Source organism: Aquila chrysaetos, chromosome 5 (assembly GCF_900496995.4).
Source record: "Aquila chrysaetos chrysaetos chromosome 5, bAquChr1.4, whole genome shotgun sequence".
Lineage (NCBI taxonomy): Eukaryota > Metazoa > Chordata > Aves > Accipitriformes > Accipitridae > Aquila > Aquila chrysaetos.
The window spans coordinates 8,157,219-8,178,500 of record NC_044008.1 but is presented as its reverse complement, the minus strand read 5'-3'; positions in this window follow the sequence as shown (position 1 = coordinate 8,178,500).

The window sequence follows — 21,282 nt, the reverse complement described above, 5'->3', positions numbered from 1 at the left end:
TCCACATGAGATGCAGCTCTTTCCTCCACTCACGGTCCTTGTAATATTCTTGTTTTCCTACTGTTTCTGAAGCCAAGCTCTAAGTTCAGCGACTGTGCATAAAACAGTTTGAAATCCACAGACCGGCCCCTTTTCCATGAGATTTTCCATTCCACTCCATCAAATGCCTTCTCTCTGTATAGGAGAAACTAAATGAGGAAACTTAATTTTAACAAGGATAATTTTAGAAAGACTTCTCTCTTGTCATTAGCAAAACGCAGGAGGGATATGCATCTTCTGGTGGAGATTGCAGTGGAGTTTAATTGGCTTCAGCTGAGCTACATCAGTGTATATCCCAGCACAGTAGCTCCAGCCTTCATTTAGTAGTAAATGCATGCTTATAGAGCTAATGTTTCTTGAGGGCCTCATGTGCCCATTTGTTCTTCCCTTTTTTATATCACAGGAGCAGTGATCACAGTTATACTGATATAATGAGAATAGTAAAAAATTACCACTGATGTCTAAATGTTTTATTGTCGTTGGTCATTTTACAGATGAACATTTTTTTCTCATGATATTTCATAGATCCTCCTCATTCAGACATTTCTCCCATTACTGATAAGAAGCCTTATAAAATTCTTTTAGGTATTTCCATCTGAAGGTTAAATTTGGCAGTGCAGCTAAGTAATTACACTTCATCGAAGTATGTGCGATTTATCCGAATATGATTGTCCTTCTGCCTCATTATATTCCAGGAATTTGCAAAACAGTATTAAAATGTAAAACATGAAAAAGGTTTTGTTTGATTAGCTCTGCAAAACTTTGTATTCTCACAAGCTGTGATTCTCTATGTGTCTGCATACACCTTGAGCAAGCTACCTCACTCCTGAATTGCTAGGATGCCCAGTTCAAAATCTCTCTGTTCAATTTCAGTTGATTTAGGAAAAACAATCAAACAGAAGGCTATGGTTTGTGAATGGGTAATTCCTCCCATTGATCTCTGCAAATAATTACTGATTCAAATTACCATGGAGAAGTGTATTTTCAGTTCCTCACCTCCTGCTTAGAAAAAAGGAAACCTAATCATATTCAATTATTGTATAGCATTGCTACATGTTACAAAGACTTGACTCTATTTTAGAGGCAGGAATAATTATATTAGCAATATTGTTACCATGGTGTCACAACTGCTTCGGAAATTTATTATATTGTAGTAAATAAAATTCAGGCTCCACAATAGCTTACACAGACAAGTTTAATAAAAATTCCACCTCGTTATGAATATATGTATAAAACATCTGTAACTCTCGTGGCGTAGAGGAAAGTGTCATGTGCTATTAGTACAGCAGCAGCAAAGATAGGTATGAATGAAAAAAAAGGGTAACGAAAAAGCAGTGATTTTCCATGGTCCAAATTGTTAGCTGTCTGCTCTTCCTTTTGGTACTGAGACATTTTTTGTTCTTTCCTGATCATCACTCTTCATCTGCTGTGGGAGTCTGGTCCAGCAGTGTTAGGAGGCTTTTTCTATACCACTTTGCCACCTTTAATTGTAAGTCTCGACCCTTGTCTCAAACCCTCAGCCCTTCCAGGAGCTAAGGCTGCATGAGGCGAGGGATTTTAATGACAGAGGTGTGACTTCGTGGATGAGGAAGGCTTGAGCTTCTTTCTGCAGAAAAGATTTCTGCAGTGGTTTCTTTGTGATGCAAAGTTGCATAACTGTTAATATTTTTGCACTTTATTCCCCAGTAGAGCAGTTGTTTCATATCAGTAAAATAGCACCTGTTACAAATTACTTCATGCTTTTGAAATAATTTAGCTGTTTTTTCTGCCCTTCAGTAAACAAGGAAACTGTTACGATAGAAAGGTTTTCTATCTTATAAAAATGCAAGCATAAATCAATGCCAAGATGCAGCCACTGCAGGATTACTGCTGAAATGGGACCCTGCAGGCCATCTAGGTAATGGTATTGTGTTAAGCAACAAAGAAGAGCGATGCTATTAAAAAATACAAACAGGCAATGAACTTTGTGAAAATGATGGTTTTGAACAGGGGGATTCACCCTTTACAACAGGTCTGTAAGCAGATTCACATCCTGGACCACAATGCTGTTAGCTGCCATGTGTGTTAATGTTATGAAGAGATTTCTAAAGAAATGGAAAAAGTTATATTTGTATAAATTATTTTGGTAATGGAAGTGATTCCTTTAGATGCAGGTTCAAAGGTAATTAACATTCTTGGTACAAAGATTTCTTGCGAAAGAGTCAAGGGGGGAAGGACTTCCCCTGTGTTTTTCTCATTTGATGCCTTACAATGAGCTTTAAAAAATGGAGGTTGGAATTTTCAGTTCCAGAGTTTCTGCTATGCTCTCTGCATCTTTGTGAATGCATTTTCAAATATCTTGTTTATAAGCCTGTATTCCTGTAACCGGAAAAGATGTCAGAGAAAGTTAGGTCAGAATAAGTTAATACTCCTAATAAATAAGCAAACTTAAACAAAACAAGACCAAACTCTCAATTCCCAAATGCCAAAGATATTTAATTAATGTGGGCCTTGCTTGCGTGCTGATAACCGCTAATGAATATGAATGACTCTGAGTAATCCAGGAAAGGATTTCTGAGAATTTTGTTTGCACCTAAGGCATTGTTTGAGGGAGCCCCGCATGGCAGCAGTGAGCTGAAATATGACACGCAGGACTGCTGAGAAGAGACTGATTTTGATTTCTCCCCTTCAACCACGAGGCAGGGGTCCCTTGCTCTTGCACGGCTGTGTCCCACAGACCCTTGACGCTGCCAGTGGGTCCCTCCAGGTCACGTCACAGCTCATCCCATGGGATGAAGCCATGACAGCCCAGGGGAGCCAGTGGCCAGGATGCTCTGGCAGAAGGAGTGTGAACCAGCTTAGCAAATGTACAGTAATGATACAGCTGTGAGCAGGGTGGTTGGGAGTCCCCCCTCAGTTTCTAGAGGGAGCGAACTCAGTTTTCAGTGTGCTTTGGCAAAATGAGTGGGACCGCTCACTGCTTTCTCTTCAAAATCTGCTCCCCTGGTAGTAAGACTTGGGGAATGAGAGAGGATAAAAACAAGTCTCAAGTGGGGCTTGCTTTGTTTGACATTTAAGTATGGATGGGCACTTTATTTTCTTGATTTTTCCTCTTTCCCATGTTCTATCATGTTTTGTTTTTATAGTCTCAGGAGGGATACTTTCAAACCCAGCCTGTGGACACTGATTAAACCCCCATATTTTTTTTTTTTTTTTATTTTATGGGGGAATAAATGTCTTTATTTCTTCTAGAGATGGATATCTTCACACACCTGGCATAATGGGCAGGGTCTGACCCCCAAAACCCTCATATATGCCTCTCTCCTACTTTCAGTGGGAATTTGGTCAAAGGAAATGTCCCAATATCTCCTTGCAACCTCAGTGTAATGGGTGCTTTGATTAGAATTGCTTTCATTAAGATAATTCCTTTTATATTCCCCATAGAATTGAAACGGTGTCCAATCAATAAGAATTTTATTCTACAAAATTCCACCACATACTAGGAACACATTTGCAGTAGAAAATTTTCAATATCCTCTCCCAGAGGATAGATTTTCAATAGAATTTTTTACATCAGTTTGCAACCTTTTAGTGATTGTGACTGTTTCTCAAAGGACATGCAAGATATGAAGCTATTATGGGAGGACATGCAAGATTTGAAGCTAGCAGCAATTGCAAGAATAACTTGTTGGCGTTTATTTTCTCCTCCTCCTGGAACAGATGGGCACAGCACAGAGCCAACATTTAACTTGGGCTGTTCAGATACGCTCTCTCATACCTGTTTGCAGGGGTTTGCTTTCTGCCCGCAGCGCCTAAGCAATTCAGTACATCTATATCCTGCCATGGAAGGTATATAAATACCCGTGTCAGTTGTCACAGCTGCCAACCTGACTATGAAAGCTGGTCCTTGCACGCTCCCAACTCCAGCCCATGGCTCTCAGCTTTTGGCAAACTTGAGTCTTCATCACATCTCTACCTCCTGGGTTTCAGCTCATACTAATGGCCCTGAGTATTTCATACGTTCTTCACCCAACATTTCCTCTTTGAGGTGTCTTCTCACTTAAAAGAGTAATTTGCATGGGGAGATTCCTGTTGCCTAACTTCAGATATCTGCAGAATAGATGACTAAACCTGAGCCAGCTGGCGAGGCTGTCAGTAGTCTTTTCTGTCACAGTCCTCCCTTCCTACTGCTGTTTGGCAACCTGGAAAAACATGGAGTGATTCAGCTTCTAAGACCTACTTACTGGCTGGGTAATTCATTTCAATCAGAAAGACTGGATGAATTGTTCCTTTCAAATTCCTGTAACTCTCCATTGACTATCAAGGAGACCAACTCAGAGAGAGATGACTCCATTTTTCAATTAAGAGGCACAAACCTCACCACAAATGCCTATCAAGGGACTGGAAACATGCTCCAGTACTAGGAGTGAATAGAGCTATGTATCTGTGTATGAAATTGCAGCTGCATGGGGGACACTGCTGCAAAAGAAAGAGAAAGAGAAACCCCGGTGACAGTGGACGAACGTGGCATAACTCAAGACTATTGAACCCAAAGCTTGTAAAGAAATTTGCTTCCCCCTGAAAGAAATACACTCCACTTACAAGTAAGACCTGCCTTTATTAACATTATTGCTTCTCCTATCAGCTTAAGTAAGTGTGTTGTATCAGCTCAACCACTCAGTGTTTTTCCTCGGTTGTCAGACGGTAGCAGAAGGGGAGTTTTGCAAACAGACCGTGGGCCACAAGGCAAAAATGATGGGGGCTGAGGGTGAGCAGGGACTGCCTCGTCCAGAGTTTGCCCACCGTAAGGAGCCCTCGGCAGGTTTTTTAACTCAAACGTTGTTACAATGGAAAATAAACAGTTGTGTTTGTCCGTGCTGATAGCAGCCGTTTGCCCACAGCAAATGCATCCATATGCAAAGGGCCTTCTCGGTGGATGTGTTCAGTGTAAGTCCGGATAATGAGATGCATATTGCTTCATTGGCAATTCTCCACCAGGCAGCAGTTTAAATCTTTGCCCCCCATTTGTGTGCTGTGTTTGGTCCATAATGTACTTATTTTCAAGTGTCATTTTTAATTTAATGCATGAGAGGACTTATTACCCCTGGCAGAGTTAAATAGTTAAACTAGGATCTGTCAATTCCTCCCGAACTGTTGACAAGTGGAATAATATTGCACTGTGATTAGTTTATATGAAGACTTGTGGACTAGTGGAAGCCCTGGGAGTCATGCAGTGATTTCTGTTCTGCATGCATCAGACAAAATAGGCATCTGGGTGTTTTTGTGGTAACCTCCTATGGCAGAAAGGGGTAACTTAGACTTAGACAGGTTTGGGCCCCTGAGCATCCCAAAGTTTGAGGTTGCTTAATTGCCGAGTTTTGCAATGTTTGGAAGATGTTCCCATGTGCAAAACTTAACACCAACCTTAACCACAGCATTTAAGTATCCCTGCAGATGGCAGGTATGGATCTAGGTGTGAGCTGCGGATAATACCATTAAAAGACACTTCAACTTAAAGCGTTTTCTCATTTGCACCTTTCATGATGTGAATGAGACCCTGTGAAATAATTTTTTGGGGACCTCTCCCCCTTTGCTTGCCTTGCATGACGGGTGTTGTGTGCTGCACCTTCTTTTGCTGGGAGGCAGCTGGCGAGTTGGAGGCAGCTGCCAGTTTTGCTGAGCTGCTGAGAGCTGTGACACACACTGTCCTGCCTGGTAGAGACTCCTCGCTGGCTTTTATTTTGTTCTTCCTATTAGGAAATGAAAGGTCACTCTGGCTGAAGTAGCTGGTAGCTCATTATTTTATATGGGAAAACATAACACTTACTACTGCCATGAAGAATCCTTAAGCAGGAAATTAATGAGGAGGAAAACCACATTCCTCAAAAAGACCCTAGTGCTTTGGGTCACGCTGAAGAAAAGCTGTCATGAAATGCTTTCATACAGACCTACACTCAGTGAACAAGATTGTATTTTCTTTATTGCTAAGGATATTTGAAAAAAAGCATCACAGCTTGTGTTTGGGTGGGGAAAAATAATAATAGTACCAGTTCTTATATAAGATTTTTCAAGAGTAGATCTTACATCAAATCAGTACCACTGGTCCCATTTCACAGGAGGAGAAATTGAGGCACAGAGCAGGAAAACAGGTAACTCGGAGACCAGTGGCTCTGCCAGAAAATGAGCCCAGGTCTTCTGAAGCCTAATTCAGCTCAGTCTGACAGCTGAGACTTCTGATCTCTGTATATACTCCAACTTAGTGTTTTCATTGATTTTTTCTTGTTTGAAGTGAGCAAATGTTTATTTCCCAAGAGTGAAGCTCTTTTGCTTCCCACATAGCAATTGTGATGGCAGATAATCCTACCATGCTGCTGCCTGAGAGTATAGCATCCTCTCGGGGTGATTTTCCAGTCTTCTGGTTTGCCTCATCTTTGGCACATCTACTGGCCTTGCCTTCATAGTTAACTGCAGCGGTTGTTCCCGGAATGGAGATGTGAAGTGGGAAATGGCCAAGTCCTTCAGGTATGTCCTGGGAGAAAACAGCCCTTTGGCTCTCTTTCACCCCAAAGCAATGCTCATGGCATGGTCTCATTCTCTCTCCTGGGAGAGTGACCCTACGTGGTGGGTGTCTCTGCATGGTGGGGAGATGGGACCCTGTCAGCCTTTCCCTCTAGCCATGCAGGATGGAGATGTAGCGCTGTGTACTCATCGATATCACGCGTGGCAGGCGGTTCGGATTCAGTCATCTCACAAAACCTCTGCCCTTGTGATGAGCAGCATCAGGGGCTGCTGTGGAGGGACCCAGAGAGCAGCGCAACAATGATTCTCCATGAACACCACCAGGCTTGAGTATTTCTGCAGGCAAAGACCTTGCTTCGGTGGCTTCACTCTGCTCGGCTATAAAGAACAAAATGCCGTGGGAAAGTCTGCCAACTTTGTGAGGAAGAGTTCCCACAACAGGTGAAACTCTTGTTGGGTGCCTATTATTACAGTGCAATATTTTTAGTAGGAGACTGCTTTGAAAAGAGGAATTACTCTGAGCTTTCCGGGTTTAGTTCTACCCATTTTAAATAAAGCAGATTTCAAAGGTCTTTCTAATAGAAAGTGTGACACAGAAAGAGTCACTGCATAGTGAAAGCAGTAATTGATGATGGTTGAAACTGTCAGATTTGCTAGGAGCACTGATCATCTAGTCAAGGGAAATAAATATAATTTTCACCGAGACCATCATGTTTCATTGGATGTGACTGGAGCGAGCAAGCTTGCAGCAACGCAGCCACCATGGGCTGGCACAAGAGGCCCTGAGTTGCATTACAGTGTGGTGCAGCAACAGATGGAAGTTCTTCCACCCACGTCTGTGAAATTTCAGGCTGAGGGTGTGGGGATGCAGTTGCACGGAGCACTATTTCAGCCTTGCTCCTCAGATGGGTTTCCTGCCCGCTGTTCACGCTCTGCTTGCAACTTCAGGCGATCACCTTCCTCTAGGGACGAGATCAGAGCCTGGGTCTTTCTGGAGTAAGCGTGTCATGTTGGAAACACGGCTTCTGCTGAACCCCATGACATTTGTTTGCCTTGGCAGACTGAGTCAAAACCCCCTCCTCATTTCCACTTTCCATGTCACAATGCAGGGATTGTTGACCGCTCCCACAGTCCTAGAAGGATGCTTGTAGCCAGTCACTGCATTTAAATGTTGATGCTATGTTTGCTATTGTGCAGATTGATATACAAAATAGGGTTCAGGCTGTGGATACATTTCATACTGAGAGGAGGGAGGGGAAATTTTCCCCCTCAGTGAGTCAAGGACTGTTAAGGATGTGACATCTGCACTAGCAAGGCTGTGCTTGCATCTCCAAGGAAGTGGGACAATGCTTGTTCTTATTAAAGCCACATCAGTTTTTTTCTTCTGAAGATGTTAGAAAGAAATATCTTTCAACAGGAAGGACTAAATCTGCCCAGACAGTCCTGAGGGCTCCAAAAAGGAAATTATGTATAAAATCTAGTGTGACCTACCATGAACAGGTTCTCTGAAGGATACAGCCCAGACTGGACCCCTGAGAAAGGATGCATCGGGATGGTGTGTGCAGCAAGTCATCGGGATGCTGTGAGAGAGAGACAGACAGAGACCAGACAGAATTAACCTCCCTATAACCAGATTGCTCAAGTGTGCTCTTTCATTTCTTCAAGCTATGTCTTTTATGAAGATTGATAACTAGGGGCAGGGGGGAGGGTAGGTGTGTAAATAAAGATATTTATTTTCACTGTACCTTAATGCAAGTTAAAGGAGATTTCTGGTTGCGTGCGAAGTGACAAGACATCCCTCATACGTGACCCCACTGGGGTCAGGAAGAGGAAGAAGTGTCTTCTGATACCCAGAGCTGTCCAGAAGAGCCTTTGGGGTGGGGAAGGAGCCTGGACCCAGAGTGTCCCCAGGATGTCATCTATAACAGACTTTCCAGAATAGTGTGCTGGTCTGTATTTTTACAACCAAATTTGTTGCTAAGCCTGCAGTAGAAGCTCTGCAGGACTTTTAGGATGCTGTTACTCAAAGACATTACTTCTGAGGATGATGTTGAATGTGTGTCTAGCTGAAGGTGTGACCTCAGCTTAGTTCAGACTGAAGAGGACCAGGACCAGGCGTCAGCCTCTGTCACACACATGTCGAGAGGCCACATCTCACAGTCCCCAGCCCTGTGCTGCAAGTCACCAAAACCTGCGTCTGTGCTACCTTTGCCGAATCCTCTACATGCAAAGAAATGGGGGAAATGAATGGCAATCCCAGGTATGTTCCTGCTTTCCCCACAGACCCCTATGGCAGGTGCAGTGTTTTGGGGTGCCCTGAGTAGCGGCCAGGCAATTGTGCCTTTGCTGCCCATCTGCAGGTGATTTAAGCTCAGCAGGAGGGAAGGAAGAGTGCCTCTATGTCCTCTTCAAGAACCGCTTTGCGTTCCTTTTGTACTGCATTTTGCTCATAACTGATGCTGCTGAGTGTCCCTGTGGAGCAAATAAGAGATTCAGCCCACAGATACTACATATTTGATGTACAAGACTGATTTATAGGATCGGAAGTTAATTAGATTGCAACGATAGGGTGTAAGTGCTGTGTCACTCTTAATAATTGGGTGATTAATGTCAGTTAAAAATAAAGCTACCATGATAAAATACAGTGGAGCTGAAGACGGTTGCTTCTCATTAGCTATCAAGGATAGAGAACCTGATTTTGCAGAAGAGAATGTTTAGTCATATAACAGAAAACTGTGGAGATGACCCAGGGGAGAAGATGAGTCCTGGATGGCGTGTGCCCATCCCAGCTGAACGTGTGGGGCCCTTGCATTCTTCATACAGCACACACGAGATGAGAGAGATGTAAATGGCAAAAGCTCTGCTCGTTAGCTCCTCCTGTGCAGGAGGATGGCACTAGACGTATTTACTTGCAGAGGTCATCGCATCGGCCTGAACAGTGCATTTCTCATGATTAAGGGGTTGCGAGGTTGATGTAAACAGCCAGACATTATTTAACAGAGCTTGGAACATCACTGAACACCCATACCGGCTGTATCTACCTGTTTTTCACCCTTCATTTGTCCTAAAGGAGTAAAGTATGACTATCAGGAGTATCTGTACCAAACTGCTGTGTGGCTTGTTTCTGGTTGTGGGATGAAGCCACCGCACGTTTTTGGTCCTTCTCCATAGCATATCCATAAGCACACGTGCTATATACATAAGCTCAGATCTATACTTCATATATTTCCATTTCTGTTTGCTGGATGAGGAGCCCTGCCCCAAGTGTAAAGACACATTTGGCCCTGTGCTGTTGCATAAATGTCAGCCTGTTAGAGAGGAGCCGGGACGGCGTCAGGGATGCGTAAGAAGCAAGTGAAGCTGGAGAAATGTGAACCTGTTGTTTTTGAAGCCTGGTGAGTAGGAGTCTGATCCTCCGACTCCAATATTAGTTAATGGGATCTGAATGCTCGACTCCCACACACAGCTTTGAAAATTTACTCCATCTGCTCCATTTCTTGTTATCTTGCCTTTTTCTTCCCCTAGCAGAGAAGACGGAGCCCTCTTTTTTCCTGAGATAAGCTTTGAGAACTGTAACAGTTTGAGTACAAATGTTAATTTTACCAAAGCCAGTTTTAATACCAGTTGGGAATTTGGTTTCTTCTCTAGAGACACTATATCTACATTTAAAAATAGATCTGTGTGGCAAATGAATGCACAATTTCACAGATGCAACGTAGCAGTAATGGCCAGATTAAAGCTTTATACTGTACTGATTTTATCACCCAACTCTGAAAAATGGATAGGGATCATCTACAAGGTCAAAAGGTTAGGTTTTATTGATCTCGTAGAGTTCATTTTATTTTTCTTCGTGTCCCTCGTATTACATCTTTGGCACGCACAAACACATAAGTTGTTATAATTCCTTCAAAACATGCTGACTAGTGTCAGCGGAGTCCAGAGTGACTTACTGGTTCTGCTGATTTAAAAGGAAGCTTTCGGATGAAACAACAGCCAAAATCTATATTTCTTTTCTGCTAAAATCTTTTTTCACCCTTTGTTCTTTCAACGCCTTTTTTTCACTCTTTTGAAAAAGTGTTGTCAAACTTTTCCTTTATCTGTTTTTTATCTGATTTTCCTTTGTCTTTTCCCTTCTGCTTTTTCTGGTTTTCTTTTGTTCTTGTGGGTTTTTTGTTGGCCTTATTAAATGGCTCTAGTATCAATAGCAATGACATGACTCCCCATTTCACTTCTAGCATTTCACAGTCTCTGATAAAACAGAGCAGCAAATTTTAGCCAAGCTACTGATTTCCACAGAGTATCCTAGAAATGCTGTAGAAATGATACTCCTCTCTTTACAACTCAATAAGGGAAACCCGGGCACTCTTGTGCTGAGGAAATACATGACATCTCATGCTAAGTTAGAGCCCCGAACTAAACTTTGTATTAATTAGCAAAGCAATAAAGACATTGTGGCTCATTATTTGTTAAAAGGCACACAGCACTTACACTTGTGCAGCAATCACTCAGCCACTGGTAATATCGAGGCTACAAATTGTTTTCTAGATGTATTCCCAGAACATAAAACAAATAAAACACATTTTCATTTAACAAACTTCACTACCTAATATGAGCTATACAAGCTTCTATTTATGCCATTTGCGGTAAACATAGCATTAAATATGTTGTCTGGATAAGAACTTGCCTGAGAACACTTGAGTCATAATGCAAGCTGGGAGCACTAAATTGATTTTAAGTTAATCTGACATTTTAAAGGAAATTGTCATTATCTAATTCACGAGGAGCTATTCCGAATGACTGTAAAGAAAACTGTTTTCATTTTGCTTAGATCTGGCACTGTAAAAGGTCACACGCTTCTAAGCAGACCTCCTCAAATGACAAAATATACTTGGAAAGATTTGCATTAGTAGAATTAGAGTATTTAACTGTATTTTAATGAAAACAGTCAGTGTTCTTTGTCTCTGAAGAAAGGGAGGATGGAAAGATAAATCCTAGAGGCTGAAGTTCAATTACCTGTTTCTGTGTGTGTGTCACTCGCAAGGCTTAGCATATAATTGACTTTTTTGATTTTCTGTTTGTTTGATTAAATTCAGAAGTAGAAGGAACATTTTAGGTCAACTAAAACAAAAGTAATCCTTTTCATTTTCATTCATTTTTTTCAAATAAAATTAAACATTTATTTTTTCCCAAACAAAACACATACATCTTTATTATGGATGTATAATATTAGCTACATCTCTAAACATAACCTCATTACAAAGTACAGAATTTACTGAAATAAAACATTTTGTTTCAATTTTATTTTCTTCTCACTGTGTGCCAAATGTGACTACAGTTTGTGAATAGCTTCAGTCAGTCTGGTTCTGCGGGGGTTTTGGTGTCTTTTGTTGATGCAGCTGCATTCCTCAATGTTTCATTGGAACCACTCTAAATAGTTTCAAACTTCTCCCTTGTTTTAAGCTCACTAGCTACAGAGCAGAGATATGGGAATTTTCTTGCCTCAAAAAAAATGTTCAGTGACTAAATGCGTTCAGGAGTAGCTGTTGAGATGCTCTCACCATGGGAGGGAGGAAGCATGTGTGATCCCCACATACTCCGTGCTGTCCTTACTGAGGGGCGGTTAGACGAGGCTTTGCAGGACACTGATTTCAGTTGTCTCCCAGTGGCCACCACATGCAAAGATCCAGCCGGTGGGAATTCACTGGCTCTTAACTTGAAGCAACATCTCTTTTTGGTACCATTTGTTTGCTGATGGAAAGCAGAGAAATTCTTTACTCTCTTCATTGACTCTACCTGTCTCTTGCTAAACTCAGTGCAAGAAGGGAAAGGGGCTATTTCATCTCTGCATGGTGCTATCTATTCAAATACTGTTGCCCAAGCAAAGACAAGGCCATCTATTAATAAATAGGTGCACGGGTGCAGCATTGCACCGCTGCTGCATCCACCCAGCAGGTTGAAGTTTTTTCTATGTGCAGCCAGTCCAGAGGACAAGACCTTCTGCACCCATCTGGGTACACTGACCCTGCCTGAAATTTGGACATCCTATAGGAAAATGCCTGAGCGTTGCTTAAAGCTCAAAGGGAAAAAGCATTTTGCCAGCTATTTCTCACTCTTAGATGTCTGGTGCCTTGGTGGTGTTTGGGCATAACTGCACCTGTGCTTGTTTAGGTACCTCCCAGGTGAGACTGATCCAATGATTACAATGTCCTTTGAAGATTTTAAATGAAGGAATAAGGGGGTGTGGAGAGAGGTAATGGGACTGGTTTCTGGGAAAGAAGGAAGAGTTCTTATCAGAGATAACAGTGAGGTTCCTATCACCTCGTTGGCCTTGGAAATAGCTTTGTTTTGGCATAAGGTTGCAATTTCATGTTCGTATAGAACATCTAACATCCTGAAGCAAGAACTTGAATGGGTTGCGGAGTATTAGCATTTCCCTTGTCAGGAGGGAGGAGATGTAGGCTTCATGGCTGCACTTCAGCTGCTTGATTCCTAATTTCCAGATGCTAGGCTTGGCTATTCCTTCCCACGGATGCCCAATTTGTCACAAGCAGGTAAAACTCACTGGCCAAGGAAAGTGACGTTGAGCCAACTGAACTTGGCGTGGGGGGGTTTGGTTGTTTATTTGCTTGGGTTTTAAACAGGTTATGAAAAGCTGCTTGTTATACATAAAAGGGTCTCCCATGATGTCTTGTTTGTCTGGTGACTTCTGCATGGAACTATAAGGAGTTCAAATAGGGGAAGACCAAATATAGCCGTACATGACTTGTGCACTGTCTGCTCAGATTAATAAGCAATACTTGCCAAAAGAGTGACTCTCTCACTAAACCCAGATAGGGTAATCAAGATGTATTTACCTTGAGGGACTGGAGACATGCTCTGCTCAGGAGAGTGTTGGGTGAATTGGGCTGTTGCCCATGACCCTGGATTTAACCCTGATGGTCTCATGCATTACATGGACCAGGAGGGGAGTGGGGCCTTCAGGGCCAGGTTGAGCAAGAGAGCGGCAATGTAGACTTCCGCTGAGAAGGGAAAGAACTCACATTTCTGAGCATGGAGTCCAGCTGGGATCTCCTGAGCCATGTGCTGAGGTCCTTGGAGAGACCGTGTTGAAGCGCTACTTCTGGGGATCTCAAGGAAATGCAATGACAAATATTCCTGTTCTCTTCTAAAAATTCCATGTATTAGTCATGCAAATGGAGTGCCATTCCCTGGTGACACAGACCCAAGCTAACACCATATTTTTTTTAAGCTTTGACTATGTATTTTGTTAACGGCCACTCTAAAGGCACTGCTCTTCAGCACTCCTACCTGTGCCACTTCACATTCTGCTGAGGACGTTGGGGAAACAAGAGCTGTCAAGTTGTGATAATGGTGCAAAATTCATGGTCTGAATATTGCATCTCAGCATGGCCTTTGCATATCTGAGCACTTAGGCGTTGTAGCACTGGGACTGTGCAATGTCACGGAGATAACACTGCCCTCAGCTCAAGCATGTACTTCCCTGAGTGGCAACATCTTGCAGAAATTAACAGGCATTTGCTTATCCAAGGGAAGGCACTCCAAGTAAAATGCACATCTCTGAGCTGCCAGCTATTTGTGTGTGTGTAGAAGAGCTGAAATATATTTTCTCAGTGAGAAGTTGACCTAAATCCTCCTTAATATCAGTAGGAAAATCTATTGAGCTCAGCCAACTCTAATTTAGATGCCCAGCATAGCTGAAAATGCAGAATATGATATTATTTTATATTTATTTGCTTTGGAAGGCATGAAGCATGGTTTTCCAACTGTCTGTGTATAGCAAAGTGGCATGTTTAAACTGCTGGTGCAAGGTTTACAATACTTTGCAAATCAGAGAGCTGTGTCTGAGAGGAGGGAGAACTTGGTGTATTAATACCATGTTTGAATCTGGAAAACTAAGGAAGCAAAAATGCAGCAGAATGACACTATAAAGCATCAGGTTTATATGTGTGTGTTGAGCCAAGTGTTGTGCCATCAGCATCCCTCAAAGTGTGTGTTTTGCCATACTTGCTTTAGGAGGGTGAAGTGCAGCTCTCCTGTTTCCACACTGTTGCTGCTGTTAAATGTTTTCTAGAAACTCAGTGGGAGATACCACCCAGAACATGCTATAATAATGTACAAGAAGATGTTCTCTAAAGGAGGAGCATTGCCTCTGTAGCACCTTGGAGACAAGATGTTTGGTTTGAGGTATTTCTCTGGAGTGATAAAGACTGGAGATAAACTCCTTGTTGTTCTGCAGCTGTTGAAATCCAGAAGAGTCCCTTGGAGTTGCTCTGCAAGGCAGCGTGACACAACATCTCCAGGTAGCTGTGGGTGGCTAAGCACTGCCAAGAAGTGCAAGTCCTGCAGACAGCTCAGCTGGGTTACTACAGAGTCACAGGAGTTTGAACTCCCTTGGTCCACTGTGGCCACCAGGCCATGGTGTCCCACACTGTTTGGGGGTCTCCCAGCCTCTTGATGCTTGACTGAAACAATTGTCCTTTGAGTATCTCTCATCTGTACCTTCCTTCAGTTTTGGGGTTTCTGAAAGAGAAGCTGGGATGCCTGAGCCCAGCAGGGGCTTTGGGGTTGCAGGCTCTTCTGGTACCACATCAGCTTGACACAGGTACGCAAGCCTGTGTCACTGCCTTCACACCCACAGCAGATCTGAAGAGGTGGTCACTCTGTGGACCTAGCTGTTAATGGCTGCGGTCTAGAAAGGCATTTAAACACTTTTAATTCTTCCTTCCCCCAGAATGTGAAAGTTCCTGTGAGTAACGTGCACTATGGTCACCCCTGATTTCTGGGTGTAGAGCATCCCAGCCAGAGCTATTATCTGTCTACCTCACTTGTCAGAGACACCAGATGTCCAGAAATCCCTTCTCAATAACCCACCAGTTTATGTTGCTGGCAAGGAAAAAAAAAAGCACATTTGGGGAAAACTGGACATACAATGTCCCTCCATGGGCCTGGAGCCCCAGGTCTTGGCTGCCCGGGGGTGTTGTAGGCAGGACCTGATTAGATAAAGGGGACACCAGAAGTATCTTTTGAAATTGGATTATATGGGCAACCATAAACTTGTAACAACTGGACTTAGGATTCACAGAAACAATATTCATTATGAAGCTGCTTTACTGTGAAATCACTGTTGGCTCTTTAATACCGTTAAGCATAAAATACAGTAACTGTTTTGCAAACTAATTGCCGAGAAAGCAGAGACAATCTATCTTAGCATTTGTTTATATGCAATGAGGTTTTATAATCTAATTTGCAGATTACCAGCCATGATATTTAAGGCAATTAATGGACTGAGCTGAATTGCTCACTCCCTTATGTGTGGTTTTCACAGAACATATTTCTGGACTAAGGAAGGGTACTTAAAATTCTGCACTCACTTCTGTTTATTAATGGCCATACTCTTCCAGAACTGTAGATGTTACCTAGTGAACACAGTTCTGCTTTTATTACTATTCCCATAAATTAGTTACTTGTAACAGTAATTCATAAGTGAATAAAACTGATTTTCCTTTTTATTTTAAAATTGACTTCTGTTAAATACGACACTGTTACTCTTGACTACATTATGAAATAGCAACTGAATTATAAACTCTTAACACTTTGATAACTTGCTCTGGCAAGCATCAATATACGGATTGCTGTAAATATTCTAAATGCAGAAATCCTTTGCATCTTACTGCTGTGAGTGCAATTTTTTTTCCCCTTAAACCGCTGTTAGTCCCTCCATCTCGCTGTGGATTGTCAACTCTTCAGTGTGAGCAATGCATCTTACTCAGGTCGTGCCACAGCAATCACTGCTGAAATAGCCATGACAGTTTGAGAGGTTACAGTAGTGTGCTGGAAGCCAGGTGAATAGATTGTGAAAGTATTCATCACTTTCCCCTTCTTGAAGCCCAGACTTTGCTCTGAAGCAGATGAGCACTCATGATTTGATCTGATGTGGGAGTGGAAACAAATAGTTGATAATAACATCCCTGGTCTAGTAACGTATACGTACAGTGCCTAACGCCACAGAGGCATCTAAATCTCTGATGGATATCCAAAATGCAACTGTGGTACAAACAAACGATTTTGACAAAGAGATCAAGAGTTCATGCTGACTTTCACATGTGAGCCTGTGCTATTTTTATTCCTCAGCCCAAGGCAGATGACCTACCTCTTTGCGTACCCCAGCCTTGCCACGGTTCTCAGTATGGTTTTCTCGTTTGTCTAAGGGAACCTGCCTGAGAATGACTTTTGTCTCTTTCTGGGCTTACCTCAAGTTGTGGCAGAAGGAAAGGGTAAACCTAAGGGAGGGCAGGCGGCCTCTGGAAGATGCGACTGGTGCTGGGAGCATCCTGAGTGGTCAGCAGCCTCCATGACCTGGGACTCACTCCGAGTCTGCGGTTTGCATGCGTCCTCAAATGCACACCTAGCCCTGGTGTGGTTCTTCCTGGCTCAGGCTGGAAGGCCTGAGCTGAGATGCTCACAGCACATGCAATCAGCAACACTGGTAGTTGAGGGTAGCTCCCAAGGCTGATGCTCAAGCTGAGATTTGTTGACAATGTTAAAATAGTCATTTAGAATTCTGTGGTAGGCAATGGAGAGAGTCCAGGCCCCCAAGAGAGCGCTCATCCCAACTGAAGATTAATGGGATGTGTAACCTACCCTCTGGAGCTGCACGTATTAGTCCATTGACTGGTGAAGGAGCCTTAATTGGCTATCTTTGGCTAGACGTCTTACTCATAAATTGTTTTTACTAGGTTAGGTGACTCCTGGTCTAAGGACAGAAGCTGAGAATAGACTGCTCTCAGTAACACTTGCATTCAGGTAGGTATTATTTGGTTTAACTTTCTGCCCTGAGGCATTATGTAGCAGAAGTCACTTTACTTAATATCCAGCCAAACAAAATCTGTGTGAAGTCCACACTGTGCAGAAGCTGCTCTGAGGCTGAAAGGCAGATGCTCTGTGAGGAGAAGAAAGGGGTTTCACGAGGGGCAGCATAGGTGGGACCAAAGAAATGGACATCCCTTCCCTGGTTGCATTCCAGACTCTCTTTGAGAATACAGGCAACAACTTGAGAATATAGTGCTGCCCTAATAGGACCCCTGGGGCTTGAATTCAAAGTGTAGAGTCTTCGCACCTTCACTTTCCAGGCACTGAAAACTGGTCTACCTGGTGTGCTGAGGTTTTTGTTAGAGAAGTTTCAAAAGGTCAAATACACCTTTCAGACCCAAGGACAGTACATGGGGCAAAGACTGGAAGTTCCAGACCCTCCATAACCCCTACCCGCTTACATATAGTCTTGTACATATGTACTCATCCCTTTTTGGGTCATGATTTTTTTTTAACGGGGCCTGGGTGGGCCTAAAGATGGGTGCAATGCATTAACCTGAACATATTTAAGAGGTGAATGAGTGCAAAATGAGATGCACTGAGAAGAAAAGGATTCGAACGCTCAAGCCTTGCCCAGAGGAAAAGGCAATTGCATGATATGCGCTAATATGTGGCATAGTGTAGCAAAGGTGTCAGGTCTCATCTAAAATAATGTAGATGGTGTTGGTCAATGCTGTTCAGGGAAGACAAATCCTAGTTGGTGTGGGTAGCAAAGGGTTTCTAATGGAAAGAGACAGTCTTTTCCTTGGCAGACTGCTAGAAAACCCATAGAGGGCAAAACAAATGCTCAGAATAAATTTGGTTATCTCAAATACATCCAGGGATAAATTGTTAGGAGCTAGAGCTACTTCAGTTGAAATACAGTGTCAGCACAAAGATTAAGAACTGGTTATGGGTAAATCTGGATTGGAAGTTAAAAAAGTGCAGTAAAACAAAACCTGATAAGTTTTTCAGCACAACTATGCATAGGTTGACTAAGAGGAACTAGGATTGTTGATGAGAGATCACTCTCCTCCAGGCTCTCTTAAATGAATACTAGAAGAAAAAAAAAAATTAAAAAATTGAAAATGAAATTGGTTGAAAAGTGCTGTTTTATTTCACTAAGATTACACTTCCACAGGTGAAAATTAGGTCAAGTAAGCACAAGTATAGTCCAACAGATCATGCAACAGCACTGGGGAATGCATTTTCAGAAAACAAATATAACTGCAGCAGTAATGCAAACCTGCAGATTCCACACCCTGTGTTGGGTATCTGTGTTCAGCTGGACTCATGATATCTGAGTCTGATGAGGCCAACATCTTATAAATGTCAAATTAATATTAAACAATCATGATATGAAGCCCAGGGCGTTCAAATTGAGTAAGATGGTTATTGAATGTTAATTATTATGCCACTATTAAGTCATACTTTGTGTTATGACATGTTTATTTTCTAGTTATTAACCTTCAGGTTTTTTTTTAATTAGGGTTGTCCCAGTGCACTGTTAGTGTTATGTTCTCACATGCTAAATTTAATAGAATATAAGTTGGAAGAACATTGGAGGTCAGCTTTTGGAATACTTTTATGTTAGGTTTTTCTTTTAATCTACATCTTTTCTTGCAACGGGTTTAAATGCCACAGGCTGTTTCATGAAGTAGAGGAAGTTCAGGGTTTTGCTGGGAACTGGGCTTTTCTGGCTTGCTCGGCGTGGGCTGTGATAACTGGGTGAGGATATGCTGGGGAACGGGAGCTCAGACAAAGTCATAGACAGGTCTGAGGTGAGTCCCAAGCAGTTACAGAGGTCAGCCCAGCTGTGGGCTGAAACAGCCGCTCGTGGATGACGGAGATGCTATGTCTGGTTAAACCTGCCCTGTTCAGGACAGTAATAATTCATGTCCAAGGCTGTCCAGCCCCTACTGAGTTCAGACCAGAAAGGCAGTACTGACTGATGGGAGATGCAGGAGGTGCTGCTGGGCGTCAGCTCCCACTGACCGGAGCTCAGCAGGAGATGCTTTGCCTCCCAGATATCAGGTGCAGACTACCAAGATTCCCAACGTCTTGCACAGCACAGGCTGAAGGGGGACCTGGAAGACGTGAGTCTTTCTCACATTGAGAGGCAGAAAAAAGTAGACCAACTTCACCACAAAATTGAGAGAGGCAGTAGCACCTGAGGCAGCTGGCTTTGTGCAGGAGCAGTAGGTCTGCTCATACGTCAGAGTCCATTCACCGCCTCTGATGGGGAGCCACCCCACTTCCAACACATATTTCTTGTATGTGACTATGGTATACTTCTGTAAGGCTGTTACTTTGAACTCGTACTACTGGCATAACTCTCTGGACACTCCAGTTCTCATACTTACATACAAGACCTTTTTCCGGCCTGCTGAGGTCTCTTGAAAGCGGTCTAAGGCTGAGCATCGCCTCGTGGTTGGCACAGAGGCCACAAGAAGCCTCAGTTCTCCTCCTGGCCCAGGCAGCTGTCTGCTAGGGGACTCTGGACTAAGTCCTTTTGCTTTGCTAGGTCTCACCCTCGCACTTCTGGAAGAGGTGTGCAATGACCTTTTCTTTCTTTGTTCTCCAGTGATAGTCGCTGTCGTGAAGAAGTGTCTTCAGAGGGTCCAAGAAATATCTCTGCCTCTAGCTATGGTGGTATATCAGGAAAGTTCTGTGCTATCTCGCCCTTGTCCTTACAATAAGAAGATATTTCGAGGACTCTTATTATTCCAAAGCAGTGCCTAGCAAAGCTAATTAGTGTTCAGACATAAGTCATCTTGGGAGTGGGACTGCTTAGCAATGAGCAGCCTGTGGGTTGCTTGCACAGCTCTAAAGACAAATGATCCAGAGAGGTTCAATCAGGGAAGCACTCAGCACTTGGATGGAGGCAGAGTCTCTAGTTTATGCCACTCACGAACAGCGCTATTTTCTCAGTGAACAGTTGCCAAAAAAAAGCAAGGCAAGGAAAATGTGCCAATCAACCGCTAAACAGGAAATTAGAGATGAGTTTGAGATTAATCCTTCTCTTAGCCTGTGTCAATCTAGGTGTCCACCTAACCTGGATAGGTTTCTAGCAATATTTTCTTTAATACCTCCTCACTGAGGAAGGCAAGGAAATATTTTCCCAAACGCTTGGTAGGGAACCCTTCACTAACTTCCCTCTCCAGAGAGCGGCAGTGGAGGAAGAGGCTGACGAGACTCTCCCCCTCATATATCCACATGCAGTGGCTTCATTTGACAGTCTGCTGACTCCAGGAATGACGTTTCTCTTCCTATATAACATTTCTTTGCCAGCTTGGAGAATCATCCTTATCACTGCAATTATGATTATCAAAGGCTTCTAAGAGAGTTTTCAAAAGAAACAGTCCCAGCCCTGCTGGAATCTGTTTGTGGGGCATGACAAGTGCTTTTTAGAGCAACTGGGTTGATGGAAGGGAGCAAAGGAAGGTAAGGAGAAGAGCTAATGCAGTAAGTTCCTTCCAGATCTTTTTTAAAGCTGAGTGAATAATTCACAATGAATAATTTACTTGTTGGCATCAGGCTTTTATCTTCTTTGGGGATATGCTACAAGCACAATGTAGGTCCTCAAATTTGTCTGTTTGAATTATGTGAATATGTCTTTCTGTGTAATTCTCTATAGCTTGGTTAGGCATCTTAGACATCGCAGCTGTGTTGCTTTGTTGCAGTTTGTTGTATGAAGTGGTTCCTCCTTTGTGGATTAAAGCAGAAGCACTTCTGCTGTGGCCATTCATAATGCAAATTTGATTTCTGTGACTAACACGTACTTGAAACTAATCACCTAAGTTCCAGCAAACAATTGAGATGCATGAGGAACACATGAAAGGCTGAAGGAAATTCAATAAACTCAGACAGCTTTTC